Source organism: Salvelinus fontinalis, chromosome 20, assembly GCF_029448725.1.
Source record: "Salvelinus fontinalis isolate EN_2023a chromosome 20, ASM2944872v1, whole genome shotgun sequence".
NCBI lineage: Eukaryota > Metazoa > Chordata > Actinopteri > Salmoniformes > Salmonidae > Salvelinus > Salvelinus fontinalis.
Window position 1 is genome coordinate 40928462 of NC_074684.1, and position 13279 is coordinate 40941740.

The 13279-nt window shown below is 45.7% G+C and overlaps 1 protein-coding gene across 1 annotated transcript in view; it reads left to right on the plus strand.

Moving 5' to 3' along the window:
- Positions 1-13279, plus strand: part of LOC129817829 (runt-related transcription factor 2-like) — a 130471-nt gene that overhangs the window by 44808 nt on the left and 72384 nt on the right. The window lies entirely within an intron of this gene.

Consider the following 13279-nt stretch of genomic DNA (forward strand, 5'->3'; position numbering starts at 1 on the left):
ATGACCGACGCTATATTACTGGCTAAACCAAGGCTTGGAAAAAGGCCAGTCAGATATCCTTCTTGCGTTGAGCGCAGAGTCCAAAGGAACGCTACTTCCGGTATTTGGTGATTTATAGAGCCAATGATTGCGCAATCGACTCCATTCAAATTGTCACCACTTACTGACATCTAGAGGAAGGCGTGGGCAGTGTTTGTATCCTCATAGGATTTACAGTGGCTTTAAAACTGATCTGGAACCAGAGGCCAAGAGTTCTGAAAACTCACTCACTGGGAGGAAAAGTGCTGTAGAATGAGTTCTGTTCCACTCAGAGACATAATTCAAACGGCTATAGAAACTAGAGAGTGATTTCTATCCAATAATAACAATAATATGCATATTGTACGAGCAAGAATTGAGTACTAGGCAGTTTAATCTGTAGAGAAAATTATGCTAATGCGAAACAGCACCCCCTATAGTTGCAAGAAGTTTTAATGTGTTTATAATTATACGTTCAAATTATATGTTATATAACTTAATTATCCTAAATATGGATACACCCTCTGTTTTCAAATCACTTAGAGGGCTTGGGCTGTTACATATCAACGTACGGAGATTGATGTCAAAGATGGACTTGATATCTGCCTGACATGAGCTCGGATGTTTTTGGTTCACACAGAGACTTGGCTAAATTGCTCCATCTCGCTTAAGGACATTGCTGAGTATGACATATTCAGGTGTGACAGACTGAAAAAAGGGGTAGGGGTGGTTATATACAGTTGTGTGAAATCAACTGTGGAATCATACGCTCTAAATATCACTATCCCCCAAAAATATTTTGCTTTTGGTTTTAGATGTGGCCATAAAGCCAAATACAAAACTGTTCTGTTGCAGGGATTTACCTAGTTTAATCAGCTGTGTTTGCTAGGGGGAGTGTGACTCCGGCCCCCGAGGACTGAATTACCCATTCCTGTGTTAGAGATACCAAACAGATTAGGGAAGTGTTAGACTCTTATGCCAGCTTGGCTGTTTTCTCTGGATGACGGGAATCTCAGGGACTTTCCCTTCAGCTCTGCAGTCATCCCCATTTCCCGCTCTTAACACACACAACTCGTCTAACCCCTACCTCTACACAACTCGTCTACCCCCAGGCTCAGCCCTGTGGCCAGATAAGGTTCACAGCAGTGAATCAACTGTAGACATTCTCTACTAAGTGTAATTATGTCATAAACAAATTGTATTTACTGTCAGGGACACCTAACTAATGGAGATGAGGTCTCTTACACACACAATGAGAAGTAGTTTGTGGTATTTATCCCAGCTAGTGTTGTTGACAGTGGAACGTCCATATGTTGTCCTGGCCTTGGATAAACCCACTGACCACAGTTAGGGCCCAGACCACAGCTGTTATTTCATATTTTTTCTCTCTCTCTCATTCTCTTTCTCTCAAAACAATAAAAATGAACAGTAAACATTACACTCACAGAAATTTCAAAAGACTAAATACATTTCAAATGTCATTATGTCAATATACAGTAACAATGTCCAAGTGGAAGGCAAAAGGCAGGCTGGGAACAGGCAAGAGTTCAGAACCAGGTCAAAGTCCAAAACGGTACAGGGCCGCAGAAAGGCTCAAGGTCAGGGGCAGGCTCAAGGTCAGGGGCAGGCTCAAGGTCAGGGGCAGGCAGGCAGGCTCAAGGTCAGGGGCAGGCTCAAGGTCAGGGGCAGGCTCAAGGTCAGGGGCCGGCAGGCTCAAGGTCAGGGGCAGGCTCAAGGTCAGGGGCAGGCAGGCAGGCTCAAGGTCAGGGGCAGGCTCAAGGTCAGGGGCAGGCTCAAGGTCAGGGGCCGGCAGGCTCAAGGTCAGGGGCAGGCAGGCAGGCTCAAGGTCAGGGGCCGGCAGGCTCAAGGTCAGGGGCAGGCTCAAGGTCAGGGGCCGGCAGGCTCAAGGTCAGGGGCAGGCTCAAGGTCAGGGGCAGGCTCAAGGTCAGGGGCAGGCTCAAGGTCAGGGGCAGGCAGGCAGGCTCAAGGTCAGGGGCAGGCTCAAGGTCAGGGGCAGGCTCAAGGTCAGGGGCCGGCAGGCTCAAGGTCAGGGGCAGGCTCAAGGTCAGGGGCAGGCTCAAGGTCAGGGGCAGGCAGGCAGGCTCAAGGTCAGGGGCAGGCTCAAAGTCAGGGGCAGGCTCAAGGTCAGGGGCAGGCAGGCAGGCTCAAGGTCAGGGGCAGGCAGGCAGGCTCAAGGTCAGGGGCAGGCTCAAAGTCAGGGGCAGGCTCAAGGTCAGGGGCCGGCAGGCTCAAGGTCAGGGGCAGGCAGGCAGGCTCAAGGTCAGGGGCAGGCAGGCAGGCTCAAGGTCAGGGGCAGGCTCAAAGTCAGGGGCAGGCTCAAGGTCAGGGGCCGGCAGGCTCAAGGTCAGGGGCAGGCAGGCAGGCTCAAAGTCAGGGGCAGGCAGGCAGGCTCAAAGTCAGGGGCAGGCAGGCAGGCTCAAAGTCAGGGGCAGGCAGGCAGGCTCAAGGTCAGGGGCAGGCAGGCAGGCTCAAAGTCAGGGGCAGGCTCAAGGTCAGGGGCAGGCAGGCAGGCTCAAGGTCAGGGGCAGGCAGGCAGGCTCAAAGTCAGGGGCAGGCTCAAGGTCAGGGGCAGGCAGGCAGGCTCAAGGTCAGGGGCAGGCAGGCAGGCTCAAAGTCAGGGGCAGGCTCAAGGTCAGGGGCCGGCAGGCTCAAGGTCAGGGGCAGGCAGGCAGGCTCAAAGTCAGGGGCAGGCAGGCAGGCTCAAAGTCAGGGGCAGGCAGGCAGGCTCAAGGTCAGGGGCAGGCAGGCAGGCTCAAGGTCAGGGGCAGGCTCAAGGTCAGGGGCAGGCAGGCAGGCTCAAGGTCAGGGGCAGGCAGGCAGGCTCAAGGTCAGGGGCAGGCAGGCAGGCTCAAAGTCAGGGGCAGGCTCAAGGTCAGGGGCAGGCTCAAGGTCAGGGGCAGGCAGGCAGGCTCAAGGTCAGGGGCAGGCATGGGTCAGAACCAGGAGGAGGAGGGGAAAACAGAGACTGGTAAAAACAGGAGCTATGAGAAAACCGCTTGTTGACTGGGAAAACAAGACCAACTGGCCCAGACAGACAGAAAACACAGTATAAATACACAGGGGATAAGTGGGGAAGATGGGCGACAACTGGAGGGGGGTGGAGACAAGCACTAGAACAGGTGAAACAGATCAGGGTGTGACAGTACCCCCCCCAGGGACGCCACAGGTCGATGTGCAAATAGTTAAAGTACAAAGGAAAAATAAATAAACATAAATATGGGTTGTATTTACAATGGTGTTTGTTCTTCACTGGTTGACCTTTTCTTGTGGCAACAGGTCACACATCTTGTTGCTGTGATGGAACACTGGTATTTCACCCAGTAGATATGGGAGTTTATCACAATTGGGTTCGTTTAAGAATTATTTGTGGATCTGTGTAATCTCAGGGAAATATGTGTCTCTAATATGGTCATACATTTGTCAGGAGGTTAGGAAGTGCAGCTCAGTTTCCACCTCATTTTGTGGCCAGTGTGCACATAGCCTGTCTTCTGTTGAGAGCCATGTCTGCCTACGGCGGCCTTTCTCAATAGCAAGGCTATGCTCACTGAGTCTGTACATAGTCAAAGCTTTCCTTAAGTTTGGGTCAGTCACAGTGGTCAGGTATTCTGCCACTGTGTACTCTCTGTTTAGGGCCAAATAGCATTCTAGTTTGCTCTGTTTTTTTGTTAATTCTTTCCAATGTGTCAAGTAATTATCTTTTTGTTTTCTCATGATTTGGTTGGGTCTAATTGTGTTGCTTTTTATGTGCTTTAGGGTAACGGTGTCTTGATGAAATTTGTATTTGTGGTCCTCTCTCTCTCATGTCCAATAACTCCCTTATCTGATTCACTACAGAAGGGTCAGTTTTATGATTCACTGCAGAAGAGGCCATTTTATGATTCACTTTAGAAGTGTCGGATTTAACAGCCAGTGCCCGGCTGTTCAGGGAGGCTCAGTATTGTCTGCCTGTTCAGGGAGGCTCAGTATTGTCTGCCTGTTCAGGGAGGCTCAGTAGTGTCTGCCTGTTCAGGGAGGCTCAGTAGTGTCTGCCTGTTCAGGGAGGCTCAGTAGTGTCTGGCTGTCCTCCCCCACTTCTCTCCTCAACCACTTCTCTCCTCAACCACTTCTCTCCTCAACCACTTCCCCCCCTCCCCCACTTCTGTCCTCAACCACTTCTGTCCTCAACCACTTCTGTCCTCAACCACTTCCCTTCTCCCCCACCACTTCTGTCCTCCCCCACTTCTCTCCATCCCCCCTCGTCCTCTCTACTCAGAGCATCAGTAATTCTCCCAGTCCTGTCTGTCTGCCTGTCTGGATGGAAACTCTCATTACACACAGTAATGATGACATGCACTATATATACAAAAGTATGTCTGCACCTCTTCAAATTAGTGTGTTCGTCTATTTCAGCCACACCTGTTGCTGACAGGTGTATAACATTTTGCACACAGCCATGCAATCTCCATAGACAAACAGTGTCAGTAGAATGCCCTTACTGAAGAGCTCAGTGACTTTCAACGTGATACCGTCACAGGATGCCACCTTTCCATCAAATCAGTTTCTCCAATTTCTGCCCTGCTAGAGCGAACCTTGTCAACTGCAATTTTATATTTGGGGACTTTTATTAATGAGCTCTAGAAGTGTGTAGTTGGGGACTGTTATTAATGAGCTCTAGAAGTGTGTAGTTGGGGACTGTTATTAATGAGCTCTAGAAGTGTGTAGTTGGGGACTGTTATTAATGAGCTCTAGAAGTTTGTAGTTGGGGACTGTTATTAATGAGCTCTAGAAGTGTGTAGTTGGGGACTTTTATTAATGAGATCTAGGAGTGTGTAGTTGGGGACTTTTATTAATGAGATCTAGGAGTGTGTAGTTGGGGACTTTTATTAATGAGATCTAGGAGTGTGTAGTTGGGGACCTGTATTAATGAGCTCTAGGAGTGTGTAGTTGGGGACTTTTATTAATGAGATCTAGGAGTGTGTAGTTGGGGACCTGTATTAATGAGCTCTAGGAGTGTGTAGTTGGGGACCTGTATTAATGAGCTCTAGGAGTGTGTAGTTGGGGACCTGTATTAATGAGCTCTAGGAGTGTGTAGTTGGGGATGGGTATTAATGAGCTCTAGCAGTGTGTAGTTGGGGACTGTTATTAATGAGCTCTAGGGGTGTGTAGTTGGGGACTGTTATTAATGAGCTCTAGGAGTGTGTAGTTGGGGACTGTTATTAATGAGATCTAGGAGTGTGTAGTTGGGGACTGTTATTAATGAGCTCTAGGAGTGTGTAGTTGGGGACTGTTATTAATGAGATCTAGGAGTGTGTAGTTGGGGACCTGTATTAATGAGATCTAGGAGTGTGTAGTTGGGGACTGTTATTAATGAGCTCTAGAAGTGTGTAGTTGGGGACTGTTATTAATGAGCTCTAGGAGTGTGTAGTTGGGGACCTGTATTAATGAGCTCTAGAAGTGTGTAGTTGGGGACCTGTATTAATGAGCTCTAGAAGTGTGTAGTTGGGGACCTGTATTAATGAGCTCTAGAAGTGTGTAGCTGGGGACTGTTATTAATGAGCTCTAGGAGTGTGTAGTTGGGGACCTGTATTAATGAGATCTAGAAGTGTGTAGTTGGGGACCTGTATTAATGAGCTCTAGAAGTGTGTAGTTGGGGACCTGTATTAATGAGCTCTAGGAGTGTGTAGTTGGGGACCTGTATTTTGTTGGCACTCCAATATGTCCCATAAACATCACAAATGGTCCTTTTGTTCAATTAATTCCGTCCATAAATATCCAAATTGTCCATTTATTTGGCGCCGTTGACAGCTTCCAATTTGCGCCAAGTCACTACAAAATATCTCACAAATTACCTCTAAACTTTGCCAAAACATTACAAAGTACTTTTGTAATACAACTTAAGGTATTTGTAAACGTTAATAATCGATCAAATTGAAGACGGGTCTATCTGTTTTCAATACAGGAGATCAACAAACAAACGCTACATTTTTTAGTCTTGCGCAACTCTCAAACAGTACACATGACGTTACTCTACTTCCTGATGGCCTTCTTCTTCATTGCACAAATGAATAACCTCAACCTATTTCCAAAGACTGGTGACATCCAGTGGAAGCAGTAGGAACTGAGAACACAGTGATTAGAAATCTGGCTTTCCAATGAAAATCCATTGAACAGACAGTGACTTAAAAAAAAAAAAAAAATGTTATGGTTATTCCTCTGGGTTTTGCCTGCTACATAAGTTCTGTTATACTTACAAATATGATTCAAACAGTTTTAGAAACTTCAGAGTGTTTTCTATCCAAATCGACTAATAATATGCATATCTTATATTCTGGGGATGAGTAGAAGGAAGTTGAAATTGGGCACGCTATTTTTTCCAAAGTGAAAACTTTGCCCCCTATCCTAGAGAAATAATATAATGATTATATAATTTAATGAGCTCTAGACTACTGTCAACATCCAAAGATTTTTTTTTTTTTTTTTTTTTTTTTTTTTACCAGGTAAGTTGACTGAGAACACATTCTCATTTGCAGCAACGACCTGGGGAATAGTTACAGGGGAGAGGAGGGGGATGAATGAGCCAATTGTAAACTGGGGATTATTAGGTGACCATGATGGTTTGAGGGCCAGATTGGGAATTTAGCCAGGACACCGGGGTTAACACCCCTACTCTTACGATAAGTGCCATGGGATCTTTAATGACCTCAGAGAGTCAGGACACCCGTTTAACGTCCCATCCGAAAGACGGCACCCTACACAGGGCAGTGTCCCCAATCACTGCCCTGGGGCATTGGGATATTTTTTAGACCAGAGGAAAGAGTGCCTCCTACTGGCCCTCCAACACCACTTCCAGCAGCATCTGGTCTCCCATCCAGGGACTGACCAGGACCAACCCTGCTTAGCTTCAGAAGCAAGCCAGCAGTGGTATGCAGGGTGGTATGCTTGAACAAACGCTTGGAGGTCAGGATGACAGCAGGAGGACAGCAGTGGTGTAGTCTACAACGATACGGATATCACTTACTATTGATGTCTACATAGAGCATTGATGTGAATCACACTGCTGCTCCCTCATTTAGCTATTTGCGCCTTACGAATTGTTGTTGTGGATGGCTGTTCACAAATCTAAATGTGTATTTGAACCCAATAATGGTTGAATTCAAGCTGCCTATCAATCATTGTGTTTGATACCAGTGGACAGCCATTGAAAAATGCGCTCTTGCAACAGCTGCATTGTGTGGATCCCAGCCTATGGAATAAAAGTGGGGCTTTTAATTCATGCTGATAAAAAAAATCCATTGGCCTAATGGAAAGGAAGGAAAGAGGGATACTTAGTCAATTGTACAACTGATTCAACTGAAATGTGTCTCAAAAGGTGTGCAAAGCTGTCATCTAGGCCAAGGGTTGCTATTTGAAGAATCACAATATAAAATATATTTTTATTTGTTGAACACTTTTTTGGTTACTAAATGACTCCATATGTGTTATTTCATAGTTTTGATGTCTTCGTTATTATTCTACAATGTAGAAAATAGTTTTAAAAAATTAAGAAAAACCCTGGAATGAGTAGATGTTCTAGAACTTTTGACCGGTATTGAAGAATAGAACTTATAAATGCCTCATGATGTCACGATCGTCAAAGGGACTGAGAGAGGACCAAGGCGCAGCGCGTGGAAAGTACATCTTCTCTTTATTAGAAGAATGACAAAACTAAACAAAAACAACAAACAGACGAACGTGAAGCTATAAGTGCAAAAAAACATGCAACATAGACACATACATAGACAATTCCCCACAAACAGCTAAAGCCTATGGTTGCCTTAAATATGGCTCCCAATCAGAGACAACAATAACCAGCTGTCTCTAATTGAGACCCAATTCAGGCAACCATAGACTTTCCTAGAACCTACACTCAACCATAGACACAGCTAGACACATTCACTCAACACAAACCCATACACTACACCCAACACCCCCTTTACCATATAACCACCCAAAACCGACAAAACACAAACATTCCCCATGTCACACCCTGACCTAACTAAAATAATAAAGAAAACTAAGATAACTAAGGCCAGGGCGTGACACATGAGCTCAGTTCAACTGTCACACTCCATCCCAACATATCAGCTGGTTTAACTCCTCTGTTTGTAAACATTGTAAATGTAATCAAACACAGTATAGCCTCATAACAGGGTTAAAACAACATTTTTTTATATCATGGATGGTCAGTCCTTGTATCCATAGCTCTGACTATTAGTCTGAGAGTGGTTACATTTCTCCAGGCCCATCCGTCAGCTTTTTACCAAAACAGACGCAAGGCAACCGTTTTGTTATTGTTCAATCTGTGGATTTGCCCTTTAAACAGCTGCATATTATCAAGATATCAAAGTGTCACCAACTAAAAGGTAAACAATAGGCCTTTAGCAAATGCAGCATATGGCATTTATTTTTCACATGTAAATAGCACTTCTCCGTTGTGCTCAAAGCCATTCCATGAGCGCAGCATTTATTTTTCAATTCTAATCAATGAGCCCAATCAGTTCTCCATGACAACTGAATCATAAACAACAGAGTAGGGCTGGCTAATAAGTCCTTCGTTTTGGGGTCATGCTCAGGTAAAACCATTTGGCTAATCTATACGTCCATATTTCCAAGTCCTATTCTTGAACATCAAAGAGTATAACATTTATTGGAATGACTGGAATTCTGATAGACTTCGGTTTTCAATGTAAAGATGTAATTTAATCATTTTATAATATGTAGTAGAAAGCGATGGGTTAGAAGAATCCTACATAACCAACCCATAAAGTGCAATTTAACATCCAGCTGTGTCAACTTTAACATTGATTTATCCTGCAATAGATGTTGTTAAATTGGGAACATACATTTCTGTCTTCTTTTAATGCCTCTTAAGGGGAAAGTAATCTAAAAGTAACTGAATGTAATCAGATTACATTAGTGAGGTTTGGTAATCCAAACGTTACGTTACTGATTACAATTTTGGACAGGTAACTAGTAACTGTAACAGATTACATTTAGAAAGTAACATACCCAATCCTGGTAATTAATTCGTTCTAGAAGTGTACAGTGTGGGGACTGTCATTAATTAGTTCTAGAAGTGTACAGTGTGGGGACTGTCATTAATTAGTTCTAGAAGTGTACAGTGTGGGGACTGTTGGGGTTATTAATAAGCTCTAACAGTGTATATTTGGGGACAATTTAATTATAATTCTAGAAGTGTATATTTGGGGACAATTTAATTATAATTCTAGAAGTGTCTATTTGGGGACAATTTAATTATAATTCTAGAAGTGTATATTTGGGGACAATTTAATTATAATTCTAGAAGTGTATATTTGGGGACAATTTAATTATAATTCTAGAAGTGTATATTTGGGGACAATTTAATTATAATTCTAGAAGTGTATATTTGGGGACAATTTAATTATAATTCTAGAAGTGTATATTTGGGGACAATTTAATTATAATTCTAGAAGTGTATATTTGGGGACTGTTATTAATGAGTTCTAGAAGTGTATCGGCGATGTGTGTTGTTTACGGTTTCTAGAAGTCTATAGTTTGGGATTGTTATTAATGAGTTCTAGAAGTGTATCGTTGGCGGGGTTATTAATCAGTTCTGGAATTATGCAGTTGAAAACAGACAGCAGTATTGTCTCTTTCATATGGTGTTTAGCTTCAGATTGTCTGAATGAATCAGGATAGAATATGTTATAAAACTCAGGCTATCTGCGTGAATCAGGATAGAATATATCATAAAACTCAGGCTATCTGCATGAATCAGGATAGAATATGTTATAAAACTCAGGCTATCTGCATGAATCAGGCTAGAATATGTTATAAAACTCAGGCTAGAATATGTTATAAAACTCAGGCTATCTGCATGAATCAGGATAGAATATGTTATAAAACTCAGGCTATCTGCATGAATCAGGATAGAATATGTTATAAAACTCAGGCTATCTGCGTGAATCAGGATAGAATATGTCATAAAACTCAGGCTGTCTGAATGAATTAGGAAACAAACCAGCAGAGTAAAAGAGATGTCAGATCCTCAGCCAGATGACAATGTGTGATTTTGTGTCAGGCGCAATATTGTCCCTTGACATCTTGTCTCATATCTGCCATATTTTTGGGCTGACCAGTTAGTTCCTGTGTATTCCTGGGCTGATCAGACAGTTACTGAGTATTATTTGGACTGACCAGTTAGTTCCTGAGTATTATTTGGCCTGACCAGTTAGTTCCTGAGTATTATTTGGCCTGACCAGTTAGTTCCTGAGTATTATTTGGGCTGACCAGTTAGTTCCTGAGTATTATTTGGACTGACCAGTTAGTTCCTGAGTATTATTTGGGCTGACCAGTTAGTTCCTGAGTATTATTTGGGCTGACCAGTTAGTTCCTGAGTATTATTTGGCCTGACCAGTTAGTTACTGAGTATTATTTGGACTGACCAGTTAGTTCCTGAGTATTATTTGGGCTGACCAGTTAGTTCCTGAGTATTATTTGGGCTGACCAGTTAGTTCCTGAGTATTATTTGGCCTGACCAGTTAGTTCCTGAGTATTATTTGGCCTGACCAGTTAGTTCCTGAGTATTATTTGGCCTGACCAGTTAGTTCCTGAGTATTATTTGGGCTGACCAGTTAGTTCCTGAGTATTATTTGGCCTGACCAGTTAGTTACTGAGTATTATTTGGGCTGACCAGTTAGTTCCTGAGTATTATTTGGCCTGACCAGTTAGTTACTGAGTATTATTTGGACTGACCAGTTAGTTCCTGAGTATTATTTGGGCTGACCAGTTAGTTACTGAGTATTATTTGGCCTGACCAGTTAGTTACTGAGTATTATTTGGACTGACCAGTTAGTTCCTGAGTATTATTTGGGCTGACCAGTTAGTTCCTGAGTATTATTTGGGCTGACCAGTTAGTTCCTGAGTATTATTTGGCCTGACAAGTTAGTTCCTGCATATTATTTGGGCTGACCAGTTAGTTCCTGAGTATTATTTGGGCTGACCAGTTAGTTCCTGAGTATTATTTGGGCTGACCAGTTAGTTACTGAGTATTATTTTGACTGACCAGTTAGTTCCTGAGTATTATTTGGGCTGACCAGTTAGTTCCTGAGTATTATTTGGCCTGACCAGTTAGTTCCTGAGTATTATTTGGACTGACCAGTTAGTTCCTGAGTATTATTTGGGCTGACCAGTTAGTTCCTGAGTATTATTTGGGCTGACCAGTTAGTTCCTGAGTATTATTTGGGCTGACCAGTTAGTTCCTGAGTATTATTTGGGCTGACCAGTTAGTTCCTGAGCATTATTTGGCCTGACCAGTTAGTTCCTGAGTATTATTTGGCCTGACCAGTTAGTTACTGAGTATTATTTGGCCTGACCAGTTAGTTCCTGTGTATTATTTGGCCTGACCAGTTAGTTACTGAGTAGTATTTGGCCTGACCAGTTAGTTCCTGAGTATTATTTGGCCTGACCAGTTAGTTCCTGAGTATTATTTGGGCTGACCAGTTAGTTCCTGAGTATTATTTGGTCTGGCCAGTTAGTTACTGAGTATTATTTGGTCTGGCCAGTTAGTTACTGAGTATTATTTGGGCTGACCAGTTAGTTAGTGAGTTACCACTCAGCCCTAGTCTCTAGTTTCCCAGAGCCACCCAGATTGGAGCAGTGAGGCAGCAGGTTGGACAGCAGGTTGGACAGCAGGGAGGACAGCAGGTTGGACAGCAGGGATGCAGCAGGTTGGACAGCAGGGAGGCAGCAGGTTGGACAGTAGGTTGGACAGCAGGTTGGACAGCAGGTTGGACAGCAGGTTGGACAGCAGGGAGGACAGCAGGTTGGACAGCAGGGATGCAGCAGGTTGGACAGCAGGGAGGCAGCAGGTTGGTCAGTAGGTTGGACAGCAGGTTGGACAGCAGGTTGGACAGCAGGGAGGACAGCAGGTTGGACAGCAGGGATGCAGCAGGTTGGACAGCAGGGAGGCAGCAGGTTGGACAGTAGGTTGGACAGCAGGTTGGACAGCAGGGAGGACAGCAGGTTGGACAGCAGGGAGGCAGCAGGTTGGACAGCAGGGAGGCAGCAGGTTGGACAGCAGGGAGGCAGCAGGTTGGACAGTAGGTTGGACAGTAGGTTGGACAGTAGGTTGGACAGCAGGGATGCAGCAGGTTGGACAGCAGGGAGGCAGCAGGTTGGACAGCAGGGAGGCAGCAGGTTGGACAGCAGGTTGGACAGGAGGTTGGACAGCAGGGAGGCAGCAGGTTGGACAGCAGGTTGGACAGCAGGGAGGCAGCAGGTTGGACAGCAGGTTGGACAGCAGGTTGGACAGCAGGGATGCAGCAGGTTGGACAGCAGGGAGGCAGCAGGTTGGACAGCAGGGAGGACAGCAGGGAGGACAGCAGGTTGGACAGCAGGTTGGACAGCAGGGAGGCAGCAGGTTGGACAGCAGGTTGGACAGCAGGGAGGCAGCAGGTTGGACAGCAGGGAGGCAGCAGGTTGGACAGCAGGTTGGACAGCAGGGATGCAGCAGGTTGGACAGCAGGTTGGACAGCAGGGAGGCAGCAGGTTGGACAACAGGTTGGACAGCAGGGAGGCAGCAGGTTGAACAGCAGGTTGGACAGCAGGGATGCAGCAGGTTGGACAGCAGGTTGGACAGCAGGTTAGACAGCAGGGAGGCAGCAGGTTGGACAGCAGGTTGGACAGCAGGTTGGACAGCAGGGAGGCAGCAGGTTGGACAGCAGGTTGGACAGCAGGGAGGACAGCAGGGAGGCATTAGGTTGGACAGCAGGTTGGACAGCAGGGAGGACAGCAGGGAGGACAGCAGGGAGGCAGTAGGTTGGACAGCAGGTTGGACAGCAGGGAGGACAGCAGGGAGGACAGCAGGTTGGACAGCAGGTTGGACAGCAGGGAGGCAGCAGGTTGGACAGCAGGTTGGGCAGCAGGTTGGACAGCAGGTTGGACAGCAGGGAGGACAGCAGGTTCGACAGCAGGGAGGACAGCAGGTTGGACAGCAGGGAGGACAGCAGGTTGGACAGCAGGTTGGGCAGCAGGCTGGACAGCAGTTTGGACAGCAGGTTGGACAGCAGGGAGGCAGCAGGTTGGACAGCAGGGAGGACAGCAGGTTGGACAGCAGGTTGGACAGCAGGTTGGACAGCAGGGAGGACAGCAGGGAGGCAGCAGGTTGGACAACAGGTTGGACAGCAGGTTGGACAGCAGGGAGGCCGCAGGTTTGACAACAGAGAGGCAGTAGGTTGGA